At 34.2% G+C, this 23,803-nt stretch overlaps 1 pseudogene; it reads right to left on the minus strand.

Annotated features, from left to right (window-relative positions):
- Positions 1 to 1,394: 1,394 nt before the first annotated feature.
- LOC126877264 (carcinine transporter-like) lies at positions 1,395 to 17,951 on the minus strand (annotated as a pseudogene).
- Between the last annotated feature and the right edge of the window lie 5,852 nt (positions 17,952 to 23,803).

Here is a 23,803-nt window from a genome sequence, read left to right on the forward strand (position 1 = left end):
CAATTATGTACAGTTGAATCCCTAGCGTAGGAATATTTCAAAGAATCTCAGGTTTTGAGGAACGATAGCTGATATTTGCAACGAACAATAGTATGTCTTTTTAATCGGTAACTGAAAGCAGGGGCTAGTCTCATAAGTACGCGAATGATTCTAACGATCGAATGATTCTAGTTGCTAGAATCATTGTTTAAAGATGGTATAACGGAGATTGTGCGCTTAAGACGAACAGGTCGGAGGATCGAAAGGAACGAGATTGGAAATATTCGCGTCTCTTCACGAATCAGAATTTTACTATTTCTAATTGAACACGTGACGGAGTTTCGATCTGTTTCAAGTAACATTTAAACCTGAGCATTTTCAAAATTAACTCATTATCTATCAATTTTTCTTCTAAAATTTGTATATAATTCTATAAATTATTTACTGCTTTTTCCATTGGATTTAAACAGAACAATTTCGGAAGAATGTCGAACATTATGTTAATATCCTTTGTATTAAAAAAAATTCCTGCTTAAAAAGATCCTACAACTTTCATTTTATAATCTCAATTGGGTATGATGGTAGCTAATGAACGCTTAGCAATTAATTGTTTTAATGCATTCCATTTTATGAATGATCAGTAATTACGGATTCAAGGATACTTATTAGAAGTAATATTCTTATTATATCTAAATATATCAAATAGAGATATTTCTCGTATTAATACTGAAAGATCATAAAAAATGTTGTTTCATTAGATGTTATACAAAATACACTTCGGTTTAAAAGTCGATCGAAACTCTCATTTCAAGTGTCGGCGATTTATGAATCACCTATATTGATACAAAGGCGATTCGTAATAAAGGAGACAAGTTGAAAGCTTGACAATGCGCGAAGACAGCTCTCTTTTTGTGTTTCGAGTCTCGTGGCAATCCTTTGTTATTCACGGTATTTCATAGTTAAATCAATTCAACTAGAGTATTCCTTCAACGAGAAAAGAAAAAAAAGAGCAAGAAGAAAAAGATATAGATCTTTGTTTTCGATTTTTAAAGCGGAAGATGCATAAATACTATGGTATATTATTTCCTTATATATCGTTTCCTTTAATACGTTTAATACGAATTTAATTGTACATTTACATAAAATACTTGAATCGTTTCTCATTTCCAACACTTTACCGACGTTATAGTACGCGAAATAATTACATCGCAATATGTGAACGCAACGTACTTTAAATGCCGCGTTCTTAATTCTTTAAATTTCTTCACATTTTTATACAGTCATTCCAATTAAAAAAAGATACACTTTAAAGAAAATTATCTTGTGTGCAACAAAGCTACTTCGTCGATGAAGCGTCAATTAATTGCTTAAACGTATACTTTGTGTAATTTGACGATTCTTGTCTCTTCTCCTCCTAGTTTCTCTCAATAGCTCTCCAATCTCAATCCGTTCGTAATATCTTAACATCTAACATCACACAGGCACGTTTAATAACTATATTTACAACGAATTTGGCAAGTTTCACGCCACTGGCAATTTCATGTCACTGACAAGTTTCATGCCATTGACAAGTTTCATGCCACTGGTAAGTTTCACCCTACTGGCAAGTTCTACGCCACTGGCAAATTTCGCGGCGTCGCCAAATCTAACCGCTATAACCTAGTACAATCGATTTTTTGAACACTGCCGGTAAACGCTAGATTTGAAAGGCCTTTCTTCTTTCTATAAGATTTTTTCAGCATTTTGCTCCTGTCAAATTGAAATAAACGATTATTAGTAAATTTATATTGACATAAGGCGGAGGAAGAATATTATAGAATCTATACTTATGAGGATATACACGGAACCCACCAGAAACTTTGTTCCTTGCCGAAGTCGTACCCTCCTGTAGGGTTTCTGGTAATTCCTGGTTCAACGTTTCTGGCAAGCCAAGGGTCAGGAAGGCGTGTCCAAAAGACAGCAAACCGAGGGCAACCAGCCGTAAAGATGGATCAATGTCAGCCTAAATTAAATGAAAAATATTCTCCCTTTTATATGCTTCCCCTTCTCCCTCTATACATCTCCCTCTATACGTCGCCCTCTATACGTCTCCCTCTATATGTCTCCCTCTATACGTCTCTCTCTATACGTCTCTCTCTATACCTCTTTTAGAAGTAATAGCGATTAATTCTGTTTTCCGCTAATTCCTTAATTTCCCTTCGATTTTCGGGAAATAAATGGATACTTCCATAAGTTCATTTTCGGTAATAACATTACACAAATAATAGTATACTTTGAGGTAAATTTATAATTCAGAACAGAATAACTCACACAATAATCGAGAGTGTCCTCGCAAATATTCCTCTTCGTATTTTCTGTATACTTAATATTTTTTTAAATATTAATAAAGAATATTGGTTAAAGACAGAATTTGAAGAAGTTGTCAATATACAAAGGATCATTGGTGTTACCTGTGTAACGAGATTTTGTAAACATTCGTTTCATTTAGAAAAACGAAGCTATAGTGCAGTGTCGCAAACCTGTAAATAATTACGGACAATAGAAAAGTTACATTTCCTTCACAAAAAAACGAAACGGAAGAAAATATATCGAAAATCTATCTTGTTTCCGTGATTCGTAAGATCACAAGAAGAATCCATGGCCGACAAGGAACATAATTTTTCTATAAATTAAACCAACTTAAAAAAACGTATTTCAATAACAGATAATATTAGTCGTAAATTAAAAAAGAGGTTGAGTAATTTTCGGATCGTAGAAATACGATGTCGTTAACAGAAATTTCGATTCACTTACCAGATAAATAATGTAAGGTCCCAAAATGTGGGCGATATAACCGATGATATGGATCAAAGACACGCCCTGAGCTCTCACCACAGTCGGCAGCATTTCCGCTGCATATTGGAAACCAATATTCGCGGCGATATTCACCCCAAGACGCGCTATAATCGCCATGGCAACCGTTGTCGAACCTTGAATAAGTTGAGAAATATGTAAATGCCACGATCGCCGCATTCCACGCACGATACATACGCCCGATGCGCGCATGGTCCAATTAAAAATTAAATGTCATCCCTGTCGAGTATGTGACGTTGAGAAATAAATGTCAATCGTTAATGGAATAGGATTTAAAGGCGAAAAAAAAAAAAAAGAAAAGAAGAGAAGAGGAATATTTGTATAAAAAGATTTTATAAGATTTGATTATTATTAATACTAAGTAAAATGACCGGATTGTATAATTGTAAATTCTCTATAATACGATTTTAAATAATACGGGTCTATATTATTATGTCGTTCAAGTCTGTTGTCTATAAACGATAAAAGAGAATTCGAAGGAAAGTTTTGTTGCAAGATGAGGAAATAAAAATAGTAAATTGTTTTATAACTACAACGTTCTATTCTAAATACGGATTAAAAAGTGTCTATTTTCCACTCCTTGAAAACGCGGATATCCCCTAACGCTACCGCTTATCTCCTTACTATCTAACAAAAACATTATTCTTGCATCAAGCACGAGCTTTCATTTCTCAATCTCCCAAAGCTTTCGCTGGAGAAGCTTCAGAAAAGCGCTTTTTAAAACGACCGTCGATCGATAAAACCGGATTTTTTCTATAAAATTCAACCCCGCTTTCTCACTGCTATTCACACGTTCCTGCTATTTTATTGAATAATATCGATTGACAAGTCATTTATCAAGAAATAAAAAAAAAAAAAAAAGAAAAAATGTTACCAGAGGGGGTAGCGATGGCAACGAAGGAGAAAATGCCACAGAGGAACATCGATGCGAAACCCATCCATCGTCTGCCCCATCTGTCGAGGAAAAGGGCGAGTAGAACAGCGGCCGGAAGTTCCGTGAGGGACGCTAAAGAGAACGACGTGAAAACGTCGGGGTCCAGAAGTTTCATGTTCCAAACGTGGCCGTCGAACACCCACACCATCAGCAACCTAGAAAAAAATCAGCCGAGTCATACATAAATCACGCTGGACTTCAAGATCGTTTATTAATCCTTCGCATACTCGTTCCCTCGCGTTTGACGTTTATCGATGCTAATTATATACTTAAGCAGGTTCTTAATGACCCACATAAAATGCCCCATATACTCTCTTAATGTTCATTCGAGTAGTTTGTATGTAGTTTATGGTAATTTGTGTCTATTTTAATACTGGTTTTATAAAGACAGGGAAGTAGCGTCGAGGCTGATTGGTAACTTGGTTGAATTAACGGTATAATATAACTGGAATATCGTGAGGCTGAGAGTTAAGAACATATTCTTAGTTAATTTTATTTTAGGAAATGCAGGAAGATTCAGAATTATCGTAGTATTAAAAACAAAGAAAATATAAGAAACGTAAAGGAAGTATAAAATTGAATACCTTTCCTATCTACAGGGTGGTTGGTAACTGGTGATACAAGCGGAAAGCGGGTGTTGTACGCGAAAAAAGAAGTCGAAAATATATGTCGGGTTATGGTTAGAATTTTGTAACAACTCTTCACGTGAATTAGCCATTGTTTCACAAAGCCGAGATTATATTTACACGTATATACAGGACTATCACAAAGCTTAACAAATAATAAGTCTAATGTTAGAGAATAATAAATTGTATGAATAATAAGTTTAATGAACACTATTAACAATGTCTTTGAGTTCAAACGAATCTACAGTCAACGGGATAACTCTTCACTAAACGTAAACTAATCTTAGGCGCAAAATACGATTGTTGAAAATGCTCGATGTATCACTCTCCAAAGCAATCACACGAATGCCAGCCTCGTGGAATTTTTCTCGCTGTACGATTGCATTTGTTTTCTATACCCGTTTGAAAGCATCGAGAAGGTTTCAAACGCCGTTGCTAGGCAGTTTCTGCCTGAAGTTTGATTATTAATACAATGCATGTCCCATTGTATCGACACCTCCGAGGCAACATCACACGTGGCTAGGCCCGACATATAGAATAGAATTTTTTTTTAATTTTTCCGAGCGAAAATTCAAAGTCGATTTTCTCGAAAACAAAACCTCAAACGAAAAATTTTTATTCTATATCTTCGACTTCTTTTTTCGCGTAGAATCACCCCCTTTCCGCTTGTACCATCAGTTACCAACCACCCTGTATATCTTTTCGTATATGATTATAAATTTCTCTGGTGTCTTAGTTTTTTCTAAAATAATATTGTAATCATTGCTGAGAATTTACAAGTAAAAAGTTCTAGCTGTGTAGTTTGTTCGATTGATGTTGGAAAGGTTAACTTACCAATAAATGATGAGCATGATAGTGATACGACCAAGTCGTGGCAGCTTGAAGAGATGTAGGACAGTGTATTGATTATGCGATTGATCCTTCTCATTCATCGCCTTGCAACTTTTCTCAAATTCGTCGAATATTTCTTGCTTCACCTCTTTACCGTTCACTTTAGCGAAGTTTTTCAGCATCTCGATCGCTTTGTCCACCCTGCCACTGGTTATGTACCAACTACGGAAGTATATGAAATACGCAAACGTTATAAAAGCCTGTAAGAAATTTTCAAAATCATCACTTTCACCAACCTTTTGTATCGACAAACTTTTTGTGCAAATTTGAATAGAGCTGTCTAGTTACGCATCAATCATTTATTTTGCACAGCTAAAAATGTGATGGCTTATCGAGAGAAAGATGTTGACCTTGAGATGTTTTATTATGTTTTATTTACGAGACAGAGGAATCGATGTAATAACCGATCCCAAGATAGTATGTATTGCTGGATAAAATATTACCCAATTTAATTCAGCTATAATTTTGGAATTTTTATGGTCCGATCTCAAAGGACTTTTGATCTTTTAAGAGAAACTTTAACGTAAAAGAAATTTCTTATATTTCTTTGAGGATTATTTTTAAAGAATTTTCCGATGATACGAAGATACAAAAATAATCCAAAGGACGAGGTAAGATTAAATGTCTACTATACTATCGTATACTAATTTACTTACGAAATTTCTTTGTATTATATTTTTATAATGAAAAAGAAATTGGAATTAAACTACCGTGCACTTTCAGGAACAATCCATGGTCCTACAAACGCAACCACCATAGGACACGCGGTGACCATGCTGAGGATCCTCCAATTTGAGATCCAATATGCGATCCAAGGCAGAAGACTCGAGGCTGCCGCGAAATAAAGTCCAAACGACATGTTCGCTACCAGAGTTCGATATTTCGGACCGACATATTCGATCACTGAAAGAATAATTCGTGATATCGTTATTGTATTACATCGTTATAGAAATCTTCCCAAATGTTTCGTCAATTTCGTTTCTTCATTTGATATAATAATATTGTTTCCTTATTTCCTTTAGGTTTGTCCTTTCTTCGTTTTTTACCAATCTAATTTCAAATATTCGGACTTATTTGTAGATTTTATAAATCATTAACATCGACAATGTAAGATCGTTTTGAATTAAAAAGAATTTTAAAAGGAACACTGCTTTCATCTCAATATCGAACGGAGAGTGCCTCAGTAATCGTGGTATAACCGAAGATTATTCTCCATAGGGAAATAGGTCACTCGAAAGATACAATTTCATACCAGAAAAGTATACAGAATTAAGTATCCTGTCGTTTAAAATAAAATATCTTAAAGTATCCCTAGACACATGTAATTTTAATACCAAACTAGATATACAATTACACAACAAATTTCAAATTACGAGATATAATTCCAAAATATAAAGTTTCAGTAAAATCATTTACCATTAAATATCTTAAAATTGATATCGTAAAATTCGAATAAAAATTTGACTTAAGAAAAAACAAACCGACATAGGGCAATAAACATTTATTCAAACACGTCATAAATAGTTAATCGTTACGTAAAACGGGACCGATACCGGTGCCTCATTATTAGGTCATAAATTATAGTTTTCCTATTCTCAACAGCTTTTTCTCTCTTATAATTTTCTCGACGACTCACCGATAATGAAAAGCACGTTGAAGCAGTTATCGAACGAGGTACCGACGACTAATCTCGCCAGACAGAAGCTCCAGAAGCTGTTGCAAAACGCAGTGCCGACAGACGCGATGAAACCAACCGCGTTACACGCAACCAACGCCGGAATTCTGCCACAATGGTCGGTTATGTAACCGAATATTAAGCTTCCAAGAATGCTGCCGACGAAGAAGGCCGATTGTGCTGCTGAGCCGAGGAATGCGTGGTCGCATACCCATTCCAGCTGAAACAGAAAAGGGGGATGCTTTACGATTGCGGCTAGTTATGAAAAAACACCGCGTGGTTGGAAAATCGATAGAAGGTGAAGAGAATAAGGAAGACGACGAAAGGACGAGTAATAAATTCCGTAGTTTTTTAATATCATCAGAATTGAGAACCTGAGTCGTAGGTTAGTTAATTGTAGTCTTTTGGTAATATTTTTAGTAATAAAATAGTAGAGGTAGTTTGCATAATTCTTGGATATGATTAGAGAATTTGTCATAGTGGAAGGAATATAAATTTGTTAAGTAGAAGATAGTATCTCCCGATTTAAGTAGGACTTTTTTAGTAATAAAATAGCAGAAATAGAAATTAGAAATAATAATAATAACAATAAATATTCGATAAAAATTTCTTGAGTCGTAAGAAGTTACCAAATGCGTATTTATACGTTCAATTCGAAATATCTGTCTATTGTACAGTTGTAACTTTCACTTTCCGATTTATGCGATATTATATAAACGGATTCATGTTCGTGATTTAATACGCCGAGACGTACAAATAATTAAGGATGACAAGGTTAATTTTATGTTCCGCTATAAACGAGCTCTGTTAAGATGCAAACAGCATAACAAGTAATTACACCTACGTCTAAGTTCGTGCAACCAACAAGGACTTCTTTTATAATGACTGCATTATATGCTATCGTCAGCAGCTTTATGAAAGACCGTAAATATTTATAGAACGACGGTTCCAACAGTTTTAACTTAAATAAAAATTTGTTAATCGGTGTCGAAAGTTTGAAGTTACTTTATATAAAGAATATAATTTTCTCTTGTGATTTTACCTCGACAGCTATAGATTTGTATGGTATCATCGTGTGATTAAAGGTCCATCCATATTGGCATGGTTTTATTGGCCAGGATGGGTCTGCCTCTCTGATACCACTCTCCAATATGTCGGTATAGTTCACATTGTACATGTTACATCGCGAAAACGAAGTCGCACCTTCCGCCAGCAATTCCTCACTCGACGCTGGAGGGATCGATAGTGCAATCCTACATAAAACAAGAATACGTTACATTAACGGTGATGAAATTTGCAAGAAGTATTTTTAAGAATACTAATTTTCGTTTGATTTTCTTATCTTTTTTTAAATAACCAAGGAAAAATGACAGCAAATGGTAGAGAGAGGGAGAGAAATTGGAAAAATAAGATGAAAATTCTACTCAAAAGTGCATAGTTTTTAATCCTAATCTTAAATTAGTCCAATTCCTTGAAACTTAATTCGAATCCTGTTTAAATAAAAAAAGTGACAAAAGTAATATACATAACAATATAAAAATCTATAATAATTTCTCTAATAAAGAATAACGACGATATCAGTAACAGTAATAACACATTATCTTTAATAGTGTTTACATTTTTGCATTTTAAAATTTTCTGTAAAAATAAAGTTCGCATAAAAATCCGCGGCCTACTTATTATTTATAAATCTGCTGTTTCAAAAAAAAAAAAAAAAAAAAAAAAATCAAAAATGGGAAAAGTGAAAGAATAAAGTAACAGGAAAACAAAAGCACAACATACAAAAGAGGAAAAGAGACAATGACCGTAAAAATAGGAACAAAGGCAAGAGCTGGAGGGACGATCGTCCCGTATCTGTTGCACTCCGAGGCATTCGAATTGTGTTGGGATTTAATTACCGATCGCTGCACGTATCGGTGAGTCTATTTCCAGACAAATAAACGGTACGCGGGGAGATTCGAGAAATTGTGCGAAACGAAAAAAAATTTTCTAGCCGATCAGTTCGCGGAACACGTGAACGTCTAGAATCTGCCGGAGGTCGTCGACCAAACTGGTTTCCGGCGGGCCCCCGGAACGCTAAGAAACCGTCGATCTACAAAGCGATAGTTTCGCCTTGGCCAGGGTGATTTAATGGAAAACAAGCGTAACGAATGATTTTCCTCGTTGACGCATCGCAGAAAACCAGATCTCGCGTGCGTCGTCAAGAATGGTAACACGATTCGTTGGAATCGTGCCATTCAGACTTGCTATCCTTTCACCGGTAATTCCTTACGTTCTTGAAATAGAACACGTGAAAAAGACGTTGATAATAGTATAACTATGGAATCGCGATTTCCAACTATTTTTATCTCGTCGCAAACTGGTTACAGGTATCTCCCCCACTCCCGTACGACACGATATTTACATATGCATTTACATATACAACGCGATACCTGGGTTTTCTTGATTCAATAAACACAGTTGTTTCGTGCAAGTTATCAGATATTATATTGTGGTTTTAAAGAAACAAATTGTCGCGATGCGATACGTTATCACAGCTGAGAAAATGGAAATCTCCGTGCAAGTGGAAGATTCTGTCGTCGAGAATATTTATTGCGACCTGCATGGAAAACAAACAGGCTTTCGAGAAGCCTGGTTTAAACTACGTGCACGTGACTTGAACAGATATGTACATATGCATATAAATTGTCTCCTATAGAAGGTGGTTAATTCTAGACATCGAAAGGAACGTCTTTAATGAAAACATGTATTGATTTGTTATACGATCAACATGATTGTTGACCATTTCGATCTGCCCGAGCTGAAAATGTCTATCGCGTAACAGGGTAAATTCGAACATAAAGAAACTATGTAGGATCGTTCGTTACGTATAACTCAATAATTCAAATAAGACAAATTGCACATAAAGTGTCACTTACTTTTGTTTGTCTGTGAGGTTCCATCGTTCGAGTTCCGGAACGGTACACCAGTGTTCAGCTGGCAATAGCGTGATGAAGAACTGCGTGAAGTAGAGGAACGCGTAGACGAAGGTGAAGGAGCATGATGAAAAGGAACCATTGGTAGCGGCTGGCCTCCCCAACGTACGGTAGTATGTCGTCGAAGGTTTCGATCTTCGGACGTTCGCCCTCCTCGGCTTTTACGGACTCCACCATGACTGTCATTATCTCGATATCTGCGAATCAATGATCCTCGATCACCTACTTAACTCGAATTACACGTTACGAGGAAACTAAGTTTAAGGTGAATGGGGTATTATTAGGTCGTCGAATAAATTCGTGTTGCAATGCGTTCATACCTTTTTATGTGTTTTACGAATACAGATCGATAAACGATCAAGGTGATCGATCTTATGATATACAGTGGCTCACGGAAGTACTCGAACACTTTCATATCACGAAACGTTCTATAATTTCGTTAGCACTCTAACGAGATACGATTATTGAGATTATAATAGTAAAATTTGGAATCAATCTGAGATTGTATATTGAAGATATATATACATGAGACAATGTATATATATTTCGCAAATATATATGTTAAATGAAAAATTAATATGTATATAACACATGATGATGATTTTACTACGTACATCGTGGCTTATTATTCTTATTAATTTAGCGAATAATTGACTGCTCAAATACTCTGGTAATTTTTATATATAAAATAACAATAATATATGTTTCCAATAAATATATGAAATTTTTATATACACGTTTAGACCTGTTTCAAATTTTCTCAATGTAATTACGAAGATCGTGTCTCACTTCAGTGTCAATGAAATCTCAAAGTGTCTCGTATAAAAATCACCAAAGGTTTGTTTAAGTGCCCGAGTACTTTCACGTGAGCGACTGTTGTTTTAGTAGCAAGTTCTCTTATGTCTATCTCTTCGTTACATTTAGCCGGATAATTTCTCATGTTTATCAACGTGTTATGATGTTTCTCTTATTAAGCGGAGAAATCTCTTCTTCGCTAAATTTTCTTAAACGGGTTCAAGGTGAGGTGAACCACATTGTTGAAATCAAGATGAAGAAGATGAAATCTAAAGTCGAGATGAAAGGAAGTAGATGTTTGTATTGTCTAGATATATTGCCATGCTACTTTTGGACACGATATAATCTTAGGTAAAAGCTAATTCAAGGTGATACAGAGTGTACTGGAAAAAGTGATTTGAATTTGCTAGAGAGGAAGAGAAAAGGAAAGATCCTTGAACATTTTTGCAAGGTTATTGCAAAATGGAGGATACTATCGAAGGCTTATTGCTGTCACTTGTACGTTCTAACTGGAGTGTCCTTTAAATAATTTGCTTCTTATTAGATCCTTTTTGCAAATAGGAAGATAATATTTTTGGGACGTGAGAATTGTTAAATAAAAATGTAATGTAATCAGATGTAAATTGTCATTGGAATAGAAGAGTTTGTTTAGAAGAAATGATCATGAAATACACAAAATGTATCATGCGTAATGTGTAAATAATAATTAATTCCAAAGACAATTAATGAAACTTTTAAATAATAGAGCACCATACCTCCGGTTCCTGCTTATTTTGACACTGTGCAGAATGTCACACGATTGTTGCCTTTTTTTTTTTTAAAGATTATTCAGTTAAGAAACAAGCACCAATAAAAAAGCAATTATAGTTAATTATTAAAAAATCCAAGTAGGTATTACATAAATAAAATTATCAAGGAAGATATTTATCGTAAAGATTGTGTGCTTATGAAAGAAGTAAACGAAATTATTGTAGCGCCATAGTAATTTGTATGAATCTTTGAATCTTGTTTAAATAAAATTTTCGATAAAAATTTGATTCTATCAGTGAACGATTACTACAGTTAATTACTGGATAATTAAAACAAGTAAGTAAAATTATTGTTACAATAATCCCGACAAATTCGTGATATTATTCAACTAGAATCGTTAAGAAAAAATTCGACACCGTTAGCGAACGCCATTTTACTTTTACTTCACGAAGGCCAACGTTATAAACGTTGAATCAAGAGCAATCATTTTCAATATAAAATATACGCGCGAAAGCTTTTGCTCCCTTTGATAATTGAATCTTTAATTTGCCGCCAATTAAACTCTTTCCCAACCACCTTCGTCTTCTAAGAAACCTTTCATACCCTAAAGAGAAATCCCCTTTTGCACAAACTCGCTTTTTTTCAACCATCGTACAACACGATATGATATTTACACCGTGCAATTTACACGATTCAGATCTCAATCTTGCAAATCATTTCGAAAATAGATCGATGATTAAATCGATTATAAAATCGTCCCTGCAAGTTTTAATTGATTAATTATTTTTTTATTTGATGAAATATTATTTATTATTTAAATATCGTTAATTTACTGGCGTTCAATGAAATTTCTCGTAGAATTAAGTTCGTTTAAAATATTATTAATTTAATGACATTTTTTGTAAGATAATTGCGGTTAGATTTGATCTTTCACGAAATCTACGAGATGATCGCGTTCGATTAATCACCGATGTAGCGCATATGTAAAACATTTAAAACAGTCCATACATAGATGTTTCATAAGTGTAGATGGTTATTTATTACGGTTCTGTGTAATTAATGTTCGTTGCGATTACCACGAACTTAGATAAAAAAAAGAGTATTAATGACGAGAGAACCGGAAGTGACCAGTCCGTGACATAACTGTTATTTTCTAGGAGCTTGGTAACATTTGCATAAATTATTTCGCGTATACTGTAACGCACTTTACGTTACAACGGTATGTCGATGGACACGAGAAAAGAATTTTTCTGCCACAAATTGAATGGCATTTTTGACGATAATGATTGTGTGGAATGATGACTACTTTAATTGAGATTCTAATCGAGATTCAAGTGATATATGAAGTTTGTACTTTCCAATAGGATAAATTGAGAAAAATGTCTTCGAAAGAGAATATGCTATTTTTGAATACACCATTTTTTAATAAGTCTAACAAATTCTGGATCTTTTAATTCACAAGGTTGCAAATCTCCAAATTGTTCAGTCTGAATTTTCGAATCTTCTAATCTCACGATCTTCGAATTTTCTAATCTTCGAATCATTAAAAATCCTAATTTTCATAGAATTTTCAAGGAAGCTATAAAATAAAAATATAAAATATAAAATAAGAAAATTTGAAAAAGATACATAATGCGTTCGATCCAACACCATTTGCTCATAGTAAAAAAAAAAAAAAAAAAAAAAAAAGATAAAAGAAATTGTATGCAAAATAGGTAAACGTATTATAGTAAGTATTAGTCAATTATAGCAGATTGCTATCATTAATCAGTAATTATCCGAGTCGTAGCTGCATCTGTATATACATGAAGTATACAACACTAAAAATACATTTTCCTTAACAAAAATACTGAATAAACACATTCCTACGTAGCAACTAGTCAGCTGTGATAAATTGTTCGCTTTGAACAACGATCGACTAAGTTAGCATTGATTTCCGGATTGTGCGTAAAGCGTGCAATAAAACGAACACGTGTTTATCCCTAACGTTAAACCAGGACCACCTAAATTAATACGAATTTTCCCATCAGGTACCGTCCTTATTCTGACAAAAAAAATGCAAGCGATATTTGTGCATGTAAATAATTTGTCTGTGTGTATATATAATAACTTATATGAAACAAGTATTGCGATATTTCTCGTACATTGCTAGATATAATGATTTTAAATAATTCTGGTTCAAAAATTCGAATAAGATAATTACATTGCAATTTCTAGAAAATTGTTACAACATTAGAAAAGCGAGATCCCTTAGAATATGGTATACCAAAAAAATATCATTACCAATAATTTTACGATTAAAAAATGTAAGAAACCTCCCCAAAGTAATCGATCCGTGAAATTAATGAGAAACGTATGCTCCAGCAAAAGCTACGCGTGAGTATTGAACACAGCTTCAAAACCGACCTTTTCCGATTGAAAACGCATAGCAGAGTAGCAATAACTCGTCCACCGACGCACCAATGAAAATGGAGGCTCGTAACGATCGTCATAACTCGAGTGACTTAACGATCTCAGGACGATCGTTATCGACCGATCGCTTCCGTTCCGGCCTGGACGTTTAACAACGAGGACAAGCGTGTGTCAAACGTTCTCGGTAACCGGTTACACAAAAGTGCGCACCTTGAACAACTATTACATCCCAGAACTAATTAATAAGAGCGATCATGGCTAGCATGGATACATATAGTTTGCATACGTGATTTTTCCCTGCGGGGCCAGTTTTCTCGCCTTCGAATCGATCAGGGAAAGCGATCGTGATCGCGATCGAGCGATCTTTGTATTGTTACAGACTCGTAACAATACAAAGTGGAACGATCGTTTGGTTTCACTTCCAACCGTAAGTCTTCCTATTGATTGGTGTTCTTCTTGGTCGTAAGGGAAAACGAAGAAAAGAAAGGAAAGAAATCTGTTATTAATATTGGAATACCATCGTTTTCGAGGAATTATCGTTCTATTTATTTATTTATAATGGCGTTATCGAGTTAATTGTTTCTTAATATGATACATTAAAACACTTATTGTAGTCGATAGAAACAGAAATTTTATTTAAGATTGCAATCCCAATTATCTGATTTTCCTGACGGACAATTTATATGGATCGATTGGAATTCATATAACAAGAGTTCACCAATTTTCTTCGCTACTCGTCATTTTTCGTTCGCGTGATACGAGCTCACGTTCAAGTGAGTGCTTCAAATCGGTAAAAGTTCGATTAATTAATCGAGTTCTACCATATTTAACGCGAATAAGCTTTTGCATAATAAGCAACGAATGAAATAAAAATTTGTTGTAATACACAATGAGTAAGTTAGATTAATTATCGCTTTATATGATAAAAGTCCATGGTTCAGCGACAACATTGGAATTATTTTTTTCTTATTCATCTTGGAATTTATGATTGTTTACGGCGTTCTTTTTTGCGACAAATTGAGCTTATGGAAGTAATTTCTCTTCTAGAAAAATTGAACGCTAACGCCGTGTGCCAGAATAATGTGCAAGAACTAGTGTACAAAGAGTTAATCATTTTGGCTTCTGAAAGACTATATGAGTCACGGTTGTCCTATTCTTGTTGCTTAATTGCAGTGTTTGACCACCTGTTCTAGAATAGTGAGTTTACCTCTCACTGATCGGCATCGATTGGTATTTTGTAGTACAGTGCTTTGTTAGTCGATCGTGGCATTTAAACATACCAAGTTCATAGAGAAGAAGGCAGTTTTCTAAGTTTACTTTCTTTAGAAAAACATAATTTTATCATTAAAACGTCCGACCTTTTGATACCCATCTAAATATGTTATACATAGTCACGATAAATATCACGATAATGGATAAGTATATATAGTCGCGTTTCTGTTCCAATAAAAGTGAACACTGATGCTATCGAAAACACTCGTATATTTTTAGAAATTCCAAAAACAACAAATCCGATGTCAGTGATTTTGTCTGATTTGCTAGTTTCTAGCGTTAAGATTGAATACACAGCTGGCAAATTTTCTATTTCAAAGATCTATTTAACTTTGTGATTAAACAGCTTTCTACAAAGTTTTGCGGATTTGTTAGTTATCTTCGAAAGAATAAGCAAGCTTTAAAGGACTTTGATCTAGTAAGTTTATTCCTCTTCAACCTTATACTTAATCATCAAGTAACGCTATAATTAGAAAATCAACATAAATGGATTTATCATATTTCTTCTGTCTAACCTTCTTTAAAATAATTAGCTGTTAAATGAGCCAGAGTTCTAGGAAATCTCCGATGCTGTTGATCTTCAACGAGATACAGATATCTGACAGATACTATCAAAATTCTATAGACGTCTATCCTTCAACTCTCAGCATACCAATGTTTATGCCATCATCGACGTTTCTTCACAAAGGGTCCTTAAAGAACTTTATGATTCTGTTACTCCTAAGTTACTTTGTACTGTTATATTTTTGTCATAATAGTGCCTACTAGAAATGTTTACCTAGTATATAAGTTTCACTATTATTACCATTCTATCGTATGTTGTACCCGGAGTTAGTCACAGTTTCTCAGAAACGTCTAACTTACTCTTAGTTATTCTGGCACAGACGCTGTGTTTCACTTACTGAAAAAATAAACAAAAGAAGCAAAATGATGTACGTAATATACTAAAACATTCTAAGATACCGTGGTAATTTTTCTATTTCTTGTGCAAATAATTTCAACTTGTTTTTTTAATGTTTTTATTCCTAATTGGTACACCGAAATGGATGTAGCAAATGTATATCACGGTATTATCCAAATAGCCTAATATCCGAACGTTCTATTATCCAAACACAATATTTCTTCGTAACGAATGCCCTTTTCCGTTTCAAATATGTACATACGTATGTCGTCAGTGTTCATACACAATGTACTCTTTCCTTGATTTGATTCATTGAATTGTGATTATACGAATTTGGTATGAAACTAGGAAGCGGTCTAACTATCGCAGGAAAATACGATGTAAACGAGAAAACTGGAAAGTGATGTAAGCGCAACAAAATTAGCAAAAATACACGATATTGGAGAAGCCAGAGTCACAGACATTAAAGGAAGAAAAACATAATTGAAAATTCTTCAAAGCACGTAGATTCCTCGGATGTTGGCAACGGTAGAAAAGCCGCAAGTATTCCGATGTAATGAAATGTTTCACGTAGACGATAATAATGGCGATTTTATATAAATGAAAACAGCAGACGAAAACTCTAATAAAAAGATATCTTCTCATGCCGAAGCACTCGTGGCACTCGTAGAAGAACTCCGATGATTCGAAGTACGATAAAGAACGTAACTCTGTGTAGTTATTTACGTTGAAAAAATTATCTGATTATGGATTCATAAATATTTAAAGAATCTGTCGATTACTCTTAAACTGTATTTGGATAAATGAAATTTCGTCTTCCTATTATTTCAGAAAAGAGAGGCTCTACTACATTGTCTGCAGTATGTTTCTAATAATTAGTAAAATATCTGAACTAAATAAATGTAGACGTGAAAGTCACTGCACATCAGTATATTAAGGGTCAACACAAATACACTGACTGTCACATCACGAAGACATTTTAAAGAACTAATAAGGACAAAATTGTTTATTTAACAAGTCAAAATATCGATCAATTAACGGACCACCATTATATCGTGATATTTAACGAAACTTCCAATCTTAAGAGCCATATATTATTATATTATAGCAGTGTTATAGCAGTCATTGGCTCGGATTTTAATTAAATTCGTCGTGAAAGTGAGAAGAAGTAAAGAGACCGAGTAATCACGAAGAAATGGTATGTATGTAACTTGATCGAAGCAAATACCAAACTTTTAGTTGTTATCTTCAACGAGGGAAATTTGGTCATCTAAGTAGGTTATCGACGCAAGTGTTAATGAAAGATAAAACACGATTGGAGCAATGAAAGAACTTCATTCTTTTTCCTTCTTCGCAAAATAGCAAATATACAGTAGCTCACGTGAAAATATCTGAATATTTGTGCAAACATTTTGTAAATATATCATGTGTATTATGTTCGCGATCAATGAATATCGCAGTAGCTCCTATATGAGTTTTCAGATTGACTAAAAATTTGACTGACCTACAATAGTCATGTCTCATTCCGATACTAAAGAAATTTTTAAATATTTTATGTAACGCATACAATAAAGATACGTAAGTTATCTATGCTAAATGCTGAAATACTTATAGAAGTCCTTTATGGATATAGTAGATATTATAATATGTGTGTTAGGCGAAACATTTTGAAGTTTAATTATCACCGTAATGAGACACGGCTAAGATAACACAGGTACGGTTATATCGAACAAGTTTTTCCCGATATACTTCATAATGTTCCGTGTAACAGATAACATACATTATACACCAAAGCCTTTTACGACCAGCGTTCAAATACTTTCACGACGAACCACTGTACCAAAATTCAAGTCTCACGCGACACATCGATACGAATGATCGGTGCAAACAAACGTTTACCTTTTCCACGATCGTCCGAGAGCAACGCGAAACTTCACTAGGCGTATCACAAATCTCGTCGTGGTTTTGTTTCTAAAACGAGAAACTCTCTGCAGAAGTCACAGAAATAAAATGAAATCTAGCTTCTTCACTTTTGTCCGACTCGATAAGTCGATTTCGAACAAACTTTACTCTTTCTTCTTCTTCTTCTTCTTCTTCTTCCGGATGTCTTTTCACTGTTTCAACAGGATAAAACGGAAATGGGAAAAATAACAAAAAAAAATCGCGGATCGCAACGACTCTCATGACCCTGTGATCCAAGTCCAGGACACGTGCTCGATCTCGATCGTCACAATGATCTTGGGTGCACGGATCCTCGATTTTTCGGACGCCGCGCTACATCGTCGTTTAAAAGGGGGCACGCACCGACTGTTCGCCGCGTGGACAATTAGCGGGGCTTTATAGCGTGTGCAAACGAAAGCGGAGCCCCACCAGCGTCGTGTGTGCGGCTATTGGACGATGACTTTGGTCCCCGTGGATCGTCCCGTCGACAGCAACGCCGAAGTCGAAGACGTCACTGGAGAACTGCGGGGATTTTACGATTCCAAAGAGCCGCTCCTCCTGCTTCACCGCGACCGTTGGGTTTTCTCGTGACTCGTTTGCACGCTTTTTTCCCTTCTCGCTCTTCTCACTACCATCGCAATCTTCCTTCTCCCTCGTCGCTTTGTCGCGACACGTATACGCGACCGGAAAGCGAGAAACAGAAACTGGTGACGCGCAGGTGAGTGTACCTGCCGAGAACGTTGCGACGTTGTTGCATGGTTTGATATGTTTCCTCAAACTGTGTTTGGTTAACTAACTTAATTCGCCTGTTGGTGACTCATGGAAATTTGAGTGATATTACGAGGTGAAGTTGCGGAGTATTTGGAGTGAGAATTTGTGAATTTCCTGTGTTTCACCATGTTACGCATGGTAATTTACAGTGTTGTTTGTATAGTATAGTACAGATTGGAAGAGATACAATAATAAGCAGACAGCTAGGCTGGTTAATTGATCAGGAATATTAATTGAGTATGAATTGTTTAGCAAGGAAAAGAAAAAAGTATAATTCTAAGTTGCTTTGCTGCGTACATTGGGATTTATGATATACGAAAGATCGATTTCTTTCAGGTAGGAAAGAATGATTATAAAATAGAAATTATTACGTAATTTTTAGTATCGCAGGTTTACCGTGGTATTGAATTCGGCTAATGATATGTGAACTGGAAAAACAATGATCATGTGAATCAAACGTTGATTATCCATCCGTCGAAGCGTTAGTCAGATATCGTGTAACTGATAGTTCCTTGAGTGGTTTTCAAAGTCGAACGATGAAACAATTTGAAATAATCGTTCCATTATCGACGAAATGAACGAATTTATCTAATGGGGCTCGTTAATTTATTCGACTTTTAATATTAATTACTAATTGTTATAGAAATTGATTTAACAAATTTGATATAAATTGATTTACCATTAATTAATCGATGGTAGAAAAGAGACGTTGGAAAATGAGTAATATGTAGCTTTAGTTTTACAGATTTTACAAAATAAATGTTACTATTTAAGAAAAAATAAATTTGATGGGGTAAAAGCTATATGGAAATATACTAACGACTTAACGAATTTAAATTTAAAGGACTTTAGAAACAAAGAAACAGAGACAAACTTTAGTTCTCGATGATACTTGACACGTGAATTGATTAACAGCTTGTCTTGCGTGATTAAATTTAATAGGATTAATTGAAAAGTATATCGTATACCGTGTGTGAATCATGATAAAGTTAGTTTCATCGTAATTCACACGGTACTCGCAATGATCATTCAATCGGCAATTTTATTGTTCCAACATCACATCACTTACTTATCTTCGACTTGTACAATTCTCTGTGTTTTACGCAATTCTCTTTTTTATCCATCATTTTCTCGCATAGCACTCGAGTAAAAGCGAATCAACCGTTCAGTGAACCATACTTTGTTTCACTATGTTTCTTCACATGGTAAATGTTTTTTGATATCATTTTCAAATTGAAATTCTACGGTTCTTCGGTTTGTTACATTGTGAACGAAAAAATCAACAGATATATAGAAGAATATCGAGGTTAATCGCATCGACATTTTCAAATTTTTTAACACTCAATTTTAACTTTCTAATAATAACTTTCAAATTTTCAAATTGTCGAACTTCTAAATTTCCGAATTTCCAAATATTCCAGTTTGGATGCGCTCGAAGTTTCAAATCGTCCAAGTTCCAAATATCCTAATTTTGAAATATCTTCAAATCGTTCAAGTTCCAAATTTCCAAACTTCGATATCGCCGGAGTTCTAATTTTTTGACCTTCTATGTTTACCCGAGAGATAAAAAAATTATGATCGGATAGTGTCGATTATGCCAATCGAGGATTACAAATTTTCTATTCGTGCGACCTTCGACACCGAAAATAAATGAGCGCGATATTTTCCGTTTTTATCTTCCTCGAGCCGCAGTTAATTAAATCAATTGTCACGAAAGAACACGGTAGTTTTTCTGATTCCCGAAACAAAATAGCCCCATTGATAGCTTCAGGCAAATTCGCTGAGTAATGAAATCTACTCGCGAAACACGGAGACGCAGGGACTTAACCGTCAAAGATATTTGCTTCAGAAACCCGATACCCTTGAAAAAGAAAAAAAAGAAGAGAATTACATGTTATATACGCGAGATGCAAGATCGCTCTTACGATCTTTCTTACGCAACGGAACAGTTTGAAAACGAAGTTTGAATTTCGCGCGTATTCCAGTAAAGGGTTCCTCCTTGAAAATTCGCCAAAAGAATTCGTTGATAAATATTAATTATATTTTATCGCAGTGGAGGATAGATTTCGTAATAGACGCGTGAAGAAAGACGTTTTATCGATATTTATAAGAATTATAAGTCATCGTCTTGCGTTGATCTAAGAGGAAATCTAAAACAGAGGTATCTTCCTACGAGCGGTTTGAACAACGTTCATAAAACGTTCTTTTTCGTTGGTTACAACGATCTTCTGCAAATTCGAAGATTGTCTCGGTTGCTTCTAAGTATATGTTGTTTCTAAGATTTGTCGATAAAAGCGCTAAATCATCGGGATTACTTATAAGTAATATACCTGTATCATTCCGTTTGATAGGTCTGTTCAACGTGTGTCGCGAGATGTTATTATTACCATAAACAGATAACGATTTTTGCTGACATTTTTTCAAAATTACGTCATCTTGTAGAGCATAGAAAATTGGAACAATCGGTATATCGCGCTGATTGATCTTGTCATTTTTGTTCGTCTGTATCATAAATTAACGTTAGAAGGCATATAGTATCTTTTTTCTTTCGCCTTTTTTTTCTTTTTCTTTTTTTTTTTAGGAAGGAGATTTCTCTTTTCTGTTGCAGGATAGTGCATAATTAATACTTTTAATAAATCCATTTTTATGCATACAATAGCTTTTGCCTGACTTTATAAAGACGTTATGAAAGTACGCACTGTGATTCTCACAGAAGACAATAACGTTCCTTTAATTACTCGATCGACAAGGTGATTATTAGCATGTTGTTATTCAGGGTCGTCAATTCTACGTTGCGAATATATAGGTATTTCTGATATCAATTACTCGTTATATTCGTTATGATTTGTATCCAATTTTCGTTTCATTATTTCCTCGTTATGTACAGTTTGTTTATAATTACTATGCATATCTACAGATTATCGTCTGTAATTGCTTGATATTGATTTCAAATTTTTATCGAAGTACAGTCATTCTTTATTTAATTTTGTAAATATTTATTATTTTGTAAATAAATAATTATTTTGTAAATATTTTAATCCAACTCGGAAGAAAAATATTCTGTTCTGATGCTGCACGATGAATAAATTATTTCAGCAACTCTAGTGCGTTTTGTTATTTAACAAAATCCAAAAGGTGCACACGCCAAGATCATGGAAAGATACATCGTCGTTGATCGTTCTTATAAAATTTGCGTGCATGATAGCACCGATAACGTTGCGACATGACAACGCAACATGCCCGGGGATTCGTCTACATGTCATACGTCCACACATAGGACGACAACATTTGCATTCGTAATCGCAGCTATAAACGGTGCTTCACACATATCGCAAACTTCCTTATCAGCTCCTCTGAATAAAATCGAAGAGAAGATTTGATGATTCACGATAAATATAAAGTTTAAGTCGGAAGCTTGTCGTTGAAGAATTGAAACACGTAAAATACTGCTGTTTAATTTCGATATCATTTCTTTTTAATTATTGCTGCCTCGACTATTTGGACAAGCTACAGATCATTAAGAAATAGACTTATACCGCTTCCAAAATAATTATGATTACGCGATTATGCTATTCCATTTATTAACGATGTTTCAATTGATTCAAACGAACGAATATTCTAAGAGTGAAATTATAATTCGTTTATAAATAAAAGTTTTACGTTAAAGTACACGTAAGTCTCTCGTTTTATCAATTTTTGTCGAAAAATATACTTACATCACTTTTAAAATAAACGCTTCAGTTAAAAGTGGAAAGAATTCTGTTAAATACGAAGATACGTGTAACTGAGGAAATTTTGTCGAAGTAAAATGTGCATATCTGTTAAAATGAATAATACTTTGATATTTTTGAAGTTACAATAATATACGAAAAGATTCCTAAAATCAAATAAAACAACAACTTTGGTGTGATGTTATTAAATCGAACACCGCGGGTATAAAGATAAGATTAGTTTTATGGATTTTATATAATATAAGCGTATTAATATTTTCAAAATATCCAAAAGTATGGCAAGAACACGTATTCAATTCCAAAATCAAATAATTTCTATCGTGTATAATGAAAAAAAAAAAAAAAACAAAAATTGTGGCTTATTACAGTCTTGCTGTGCAGTATTCAATTTTAAAACTGCTCCGTAAAAAATATAAAACGTAATTTATCCTGCTTTTTCCCTATAATTTTTATAGGTAATATTCGTGGAAATCAGAAACTGGTTAGACATCGCGATGATGCATAAATTAACGATCCATGATATGAAAGATTGATTTTAGATAGAGAAGTTATTAAGAGAACATGTTGCTTGCCAGCTAGGAGGAGCACCTCGAGGAAAAGCGATAATATTTAAAATTAGATTAAATTCGATTAATGTTTAATGATCTTCGAGTAAATAAAATATAGTTTAGGCGAATTTTCCTACGTTAAAATGTATGTTTGATGTTGATTGCGGAAGATAAAGTTTTATTGTCTAATAGCTGTTTGGAAAGCAATTATGCCTGCAAAACACGAAATTACTATTTCGTGTAGACGATTGCACAATTTGCCATTCCTGCAAATTATTTCATCATGTGTATTAATTTCTATTTCGGGATCTCTTTCTTCGAAGATTTTTATAAATGCAAGAGCGAAACTCGATGATTTTTAAGAAAAAAAAAAAAAAAAAACAGCTTATATCAACGTTATCAACAGTATAGTCTAATATTAACAATTTTCATAATTCAATATTCAATATTTAATATTGTTCTCTCTCTGTCAGCTCTTAGATACATTTCCAGATACGTCACAAACATTAGCGATATAATTTAATGAAATTTCAAAATATCTTCAATAGTACAGATAATATATTCGTAAAAAAAATTCGAATACTTTTTTGTAAGTCTGTTTTTGTGTGTAGGCCTATTCGTTTATAATTTAGATTAAAATTTCAAATTAATTATAATTCTCTATGTGTGATATATTTTATTGTAGTTTCGCCTCTAACGTGTTGGAGATCATTTCTCAAATATCAATATCGATCGAAGCAAAGACGAAT

Source organism: Bombus huntii, unplaced genomic scaffold (assembly GCF_024542735.1).
Source record: "Bombus huntii isolate Logan2020A unplaced genomic scaffold, iyBomHunt1.1 ctg00000139.1, whole genome shotgun sequence".
Classification (NCBI taxonomy): Eukaryota; Metazoa; Arthropoda; class Insecta; order Hymenoptera; family Apidae; genus Bombus; species Bombus huntii.